This window comes from Capsicum annuum, chromosome 1 (assembly GCF_002878395.1).
Source record: "Capsicum annuum cultivar UCD-10X-F1 chromosome 1, UCD10Xv1.1, whole genome shotgun sequence".
Lineage (NCBI taxonomy): Eukaryota > Viridiplantae > Streptophyta > Magnoliopsida > Solanales > Solanaceae > Capsicum > Capsicum annuum.
Window position 1 is genome coordinate 137,139,278 of NC_061111.1, and position 5,947 is coordinate 137,145,224.

Sequence of the window (5,947 nt, forward strand, 5' to 3'; positions counted from 1 at the left end):
TGGAGAATTATGTTCTCTTCTAGTTCCCAAAAATGAGGAGTTCCAGTACTTTCAGCAGTTGGAATCACATTCCATAAGTTAGGAAGTCCATATTTCGGTCATGAAGCTCATGACTCATGTACTCAAGCTTTACAGTATGTTCAGTCCAAGTACTCAAACAATAATTTTAATAATCAGTGAAACTCGGATTTATATCTTGAATGTCCTCAGATCATACTTCTTTGATAAGTCCATGATGCTATATATTCTATTCCTCAAGCCTCAGTTGAGTGTCATGTTATTCATCGCATCCCCTCATATTTTGGGCCCTCATGTTCTAACCTTCTATTACCTTTCCTTCGATCAAGATAGTAATGATAATCAGTTTTCTGGAAGGAAGAGAGTAAACATGTCTTGATACTGGTAGCGAAGGCAGTAAAGTGTGAAGTAAGATTAAATCCATGTCTTTAATGCCCATCATGGTTACTCGAAGTTTTATATGAGATGTTTGAGTAGTTGAAATCTTATGTATGTCTTCTTAGGAGTAGTGTATGGAAGTTGTTCTTGATAGAGGTTTGTAAGTTGTGGCCAACGTATTTTAGGGGAGTCTGTTTAGAAGTGCATATGTGGTTATAGAAGTGAGGCGTGAACATCATGTTGGTATATTTAGATGAATGAACTGCATATTAATAAAATGTCTAGTACGAGGTTGAATGTGGTTATTGGAGTAGTAATGAGGATTTTCATGAGATCAGAAGTTGTGAAGTGCAGGGTCTTTTGAATTACGGTTCAGACTAGTAGTACAGTGTTATGTGGTGTACCCTGTGATTGTGGGTTTGGATTGAAGATAGTGAGGGAATTTAGTTCAGTTTAGACATGAGTAGAAGGAAATATCAACGGCCTTGTTAGAATTAGAAGGTGAATCAATAATTATGGTTTTTAGGGTAAAGGAATAGTTGATAGAATATTTTAGAAGTGTGTCTAAGTTTTGAGTAAGGTGATGCATTGACTAAAGCCAAGTAAATTATTCCCCCAGTCTACAACTCAAAGGTCTATGATTCCAAGCTATGGAATTGTAGCAATATGGTAATCCCTTATTCAGATGTGTTGATCAGATCTTGACCAAAACTCTTGGCTCCTTCAAATCTTTAGAACTCTCTAGAGGGGTGTTGAAGAAACCCTCCACTTGAGCATGAGTATCTAGTATGATTTAGTTTGGATAGACATCAGTTCAGTTTAACAATCAGGCACATAGATTTCTATGGATTTCCAATCTTCAAACTAGCCTAGTTTTACTACCTGAAGTTTCATAAGTACGGTCATTCCAAAATAGTTTTGCAATTGCGAATTTAGCTCAATATATATATTAGGCATCAGTTTCAAAATTTGGATATCTGGTCATGATTCAATTCATAAGTATTCACCGAACGATCTTCGTTTTCTAGCTCAGACACAGTGATGCCCATTGTGTGATCTTAATCTTGTTTTATCATAATTTGTTCCTGCATAAACTATCACCTCCCAGTCTATAAGTACGATCACATCATGGCAACATTAAGCAAATTCTAAACTCTCAGCATAAGTCAGCTCTTCATAAATAAGTAAAATGGTTAAGTTAGCTCAGATTTAGATGAAGGTAACAACCTTCCTTCATTCAGCTCCTCTCTAATCTAAGATTCAATTAGATAGCAATTCTTAGCATGAGTATATGCATTCATCGAAGTATACCAATTAGAAAGATATAGATTCAGTTTAATAAGTTATTTCAATGTATATCCTCAGTTTTCTCTATATTATTAACCTAAAGAGCAGTATTCGGGGATGAATGATCCCAAGGGGGAGATAATGTAACACCCCGCATTTCGGGCTAGAACAAAAACCATCATTTCTACTTTTAGACATTCCAAAGGCCATAAATCCTATGCAAATTTGGTATGTTAATCAATTATTTAGTGTGGGAAGTTACAAGTTCATTCAAAGCTTCAATTTCAAGGTATGTGGGTTTGGAACAAGAACACCCTTTTGTTCTTGTGTCCAAAAGTTTTATTTTTTTTCTTAAAGAATTTTGTATTTCCATGATGAATTCATATTATTTTTCTATATTTCAACTTTATGAGAATATGGAATTGTCCAAGTCTTGAATTGCATGATTATCTTGTTTAATTATGATCTAAATTGAGAGTTTATGATATAAATTGTACACGCCTATATTGATATCCTCTTTTCAGGAATTTTCAAGATTTGTTGTCGTGAATTGAGCCTTATTGTGAAATTGTGAGTCTTTGAGAAAGACTTATTGATACTTGTTAAAGTATTTCAAGAAAAGTACATATATTTCTATGTTGTTGAGACTTTAAAGATTATTCATGATAAGTCTATCAAGATTTCAAGAAAGAAGTGAGTTTTGATCCTAAGTTAAGAAAGAAATCCACATCCTTAATTTTGAGATAAAGAGGATGCATTTTGGCTCCCATCACATATTGTTGAAATGTTTTTACGATGGATTTTATTAAGTTCTGAGCTAAGTAAGGGAGTAGTATTTAGCATCGAGTTGGGCTTGATTTTAAGGTCTCATGCCCTAGAACTACGTGCCCCCATAGGTTTCTGATTTCCCCCAAGTGGGTTAAGCTAGGGATTACTAAAGTTAAGGTTCTATCAGATGGCAAGGATAGAATAACTCTCCCCAACGTGGGTAAGACGTTGGACTCCATGTAGCTCACATGATTTATGTCAGTTAGAAGAAACTCCCAAAGATGTCCCCCACTCTTCAAATAGTTTTATTGATTTAAAGTAATGAGATAAAAAGTTTACTATACAGAATGAGTTTTAGATTTCATCTAGCTTACAAGTTTTGAGAATAAGTGGAAAATACAGATTTTAGAACCAAGTTAGATGACTCACGAGATTTATACATGTTTCATTATTCATGAGATTTATATTTCAGATATTATTCAAGCTATATGAGTCATTTATGTCAGCATGCATAATTTTATAAACAATGATGATATTGAGATATTGTTTACTTATTGCATTGCACCCCCACATACTCAGTACATTCCTAAAGTGTTGATCTACATATACGTCTATGTGCTATATTGTCTCATAATGTAGTTACAAGACTTAATATGCATATTTAGATTTAGTCAGCTCGCAGCTTCCGGTCAGCAGGTGATGAATCCTTTTAATTCAAGGGTTTGATCTAGATAATCTGTTTGAGCAGTTCTTTGTTTTCCTATTTTAATCGTATTGAGTTAGGATAGTTGGGAGTCCTGACCCAAATATCTAAAGTCAATACTAGTAGAGGCTTTATAGACTATTAGTGGAGTTAATGTATTCAGTTTCAGTTTTATTTTGGTAAGAACAGAGTTGTAATCTTGTAAGGTTCAGATTTGTATTGATCATATTCAGAAAAGTTTTATGTTATCACTGATTTTATACAGATTTAAGCATTTTATTCAGTTGCTTATAAGTTATACCAGTAGAAGGGTTATACCAGTAGAAGGGTTAGCTTGGCGTCACTTGTGACCCTAAGCACCGTGTGATGTCTCGGGTCCTAATTTTGGGGCGTTACAAACTTGGTATCAGAGCACAAAGTTCAAGTTTCCTAGGGTGTCTGTGAAGCGGTGTCTAGTAGAGTCTTCCGAAATGGTATGGAGACGTCTATACTTTTCTTTGAGAGGCTACAATGCATTTAGGAAATGTTTCTATTCTTTCAAGTCTCATATCGTTCTATAGAAATGTTCTTTAAGAAACTTATACAGATTATCATCTTACTCTATCCGAGCCATCTCTGCCTTATTTTCAAGGTATCAAAAATAGTCAAGCTTAAATCTTTACAGATAGTTGCTTTCTCAAACAGTCTCCACAGATAGTTATGAGATTATGAGCGAGCTACAAAGTATCCCATCAGTGATTTTGAGTTTCGATGATTGAAGTACTTTATTCATGATTCATAAAAGTCATGCACTAAGCCCAAGTCAAATGTACTTCCAGATTCATCCTCAGAATCTATAATGTAAAGCTATACTTCCCTATCTATGTATTATTCTTGAGATGGCATGATTAGTAAGTTCCAGTTCCTCCCCAGATAACTCTCTCAAATTGGCTAGCAAGAAGCTTCAAAAGACACACAAAGCAGCTTGAGAGTAGCATTCTAGTGTGTTATAAGTTTCTCAAGATCAGAGTTATGTCCTTACTCTTATGAGTCATTCAAGTAAGACAGAATAAGATGTGTATTCTTAGATCATTGAATATCGTATGTCAAGTTTCTATCCCTTGTAACCTTGTTATCATTATTTTGTTGAAAAACCAAAGTCTAGGGAAGCCTGTGAGGCTTATTTTGATTCATTAGCAACTTGTTGTGCATCTTATTATTTTTGTGTTAGTTAAAACTGGGGTTTAGAGGTGTAGTGACAAGAAAAGTGGTAAGGGTAATTCACTAACTATATCTATAGCCGAATCTTATGCATATGATTGAGTTAGTAATGAAGTGATATGTCCTTGTATGTTAGTTGAGTAGAATGTAAAGAAGGAGTTATTAGTGAAGGTGAATTGTTGTTTGCTTAAAGTATGAAAAGTGTTGCAGATGATATTTGTTGTGTTAGAAAAGTATAGGTTATTAATATGAGTACTTAGTGGGTGAGCATTATTAATTTATGCTTTCTTGAGATTCGCAAGAGGAAGTTTAGTTGAAACTTATAGAGCTATGAAAAAAATTTAGGTGTATAGATAGGTTGATAGTAATGATGTGTAGAAGGAGGATGTGGTAATGGATAGTAAATAAGATAGGCCATATTATTATGATCGATTATCGTTATTATGAGGTTCAAGTGGGCTGGTTATTCTAGATGTTTTATTTTATAGCTTCCAAGTGAGAACAAATCTATGTATTAAGTTTGAACGATTGGTGGTCATAAAGGTGGATGTGATGATTTCTTGGCTAATAATACTAGTTATAGGGAAGTGATATAATAGGCTTGAACAGTGTATGCAAGAGCATAAGTTTACTTGATTCGTAATCAAGTTTGACGTTGTATGTGTGATGCAGATGTACGCCCAAGGTGCTATGGGGCTGCATTTTTTTTTAAGTATGAATGTGATTCTTATGGTTTATAAAAATAAGTTTACAAGCATGATTGGTATACTATGACAGAAGTTTTATGGTCCATCAAAGGTTTGGACATACCCATGTTAAGCGTTAGAATCTAAGTTTGAAATTTTGAAGATTTAGCTAATAGGAATAAGAGTTGAAGAACTAGATGGTGTACACTCCAACTATGGGGATACTCATGCAAATTCAAAGTTAGTAACTGTTCAAGTGTTATATGATGACTATTGGGGCTATAGAAAGATAGGGTGTAGGTCAGAAGTGAGTATTAGAAGTTCGTTTTACGCTTTCAGATGTAGTTATTTAGGGTAAGTTCTTTTGTTCATGTGCGTTGCTATATCCCAGACGCTAGAGTAAAGTGATTGTAGTTAGACTAGAGTTTATATAGTGGTTCACTGCCTTAGAGTGATGGATTATATCTAAGGGGGAAATGATAAAACAAGTAACCAAGTCAAGCCTTCAAATTCTAGTAGATGTACCAGTAAGTTGTAGAATAGCTGTGAGAAAGATTAATGCTTAACCCAATCTTATTTTAGTATCGTCAGTTGTCGTAATACCTGCTCATGCCTTACGTTCAGTTCCATAATCTTAATTCATGTTCATGCATATTATGGAGAATTATGTACTCTCCTAGCTCCCAAAAATGAGGAGTTCCAATACTTTAGCAGTTGGAATCACATTCCATAAGTTATGAACTCCAAATTCCAGTCATGCAGCTCATGACTCATGTATCAAGATTTACAGTATGTTCAGTCCAAGTACTCAAGCAATACTTTTAATGATCAATGAAATTCGGACTTATATCTTGAATTTCCTTAGACTTCTTTGATAAGTCCATGATGCTATATATTCTATTCCTCA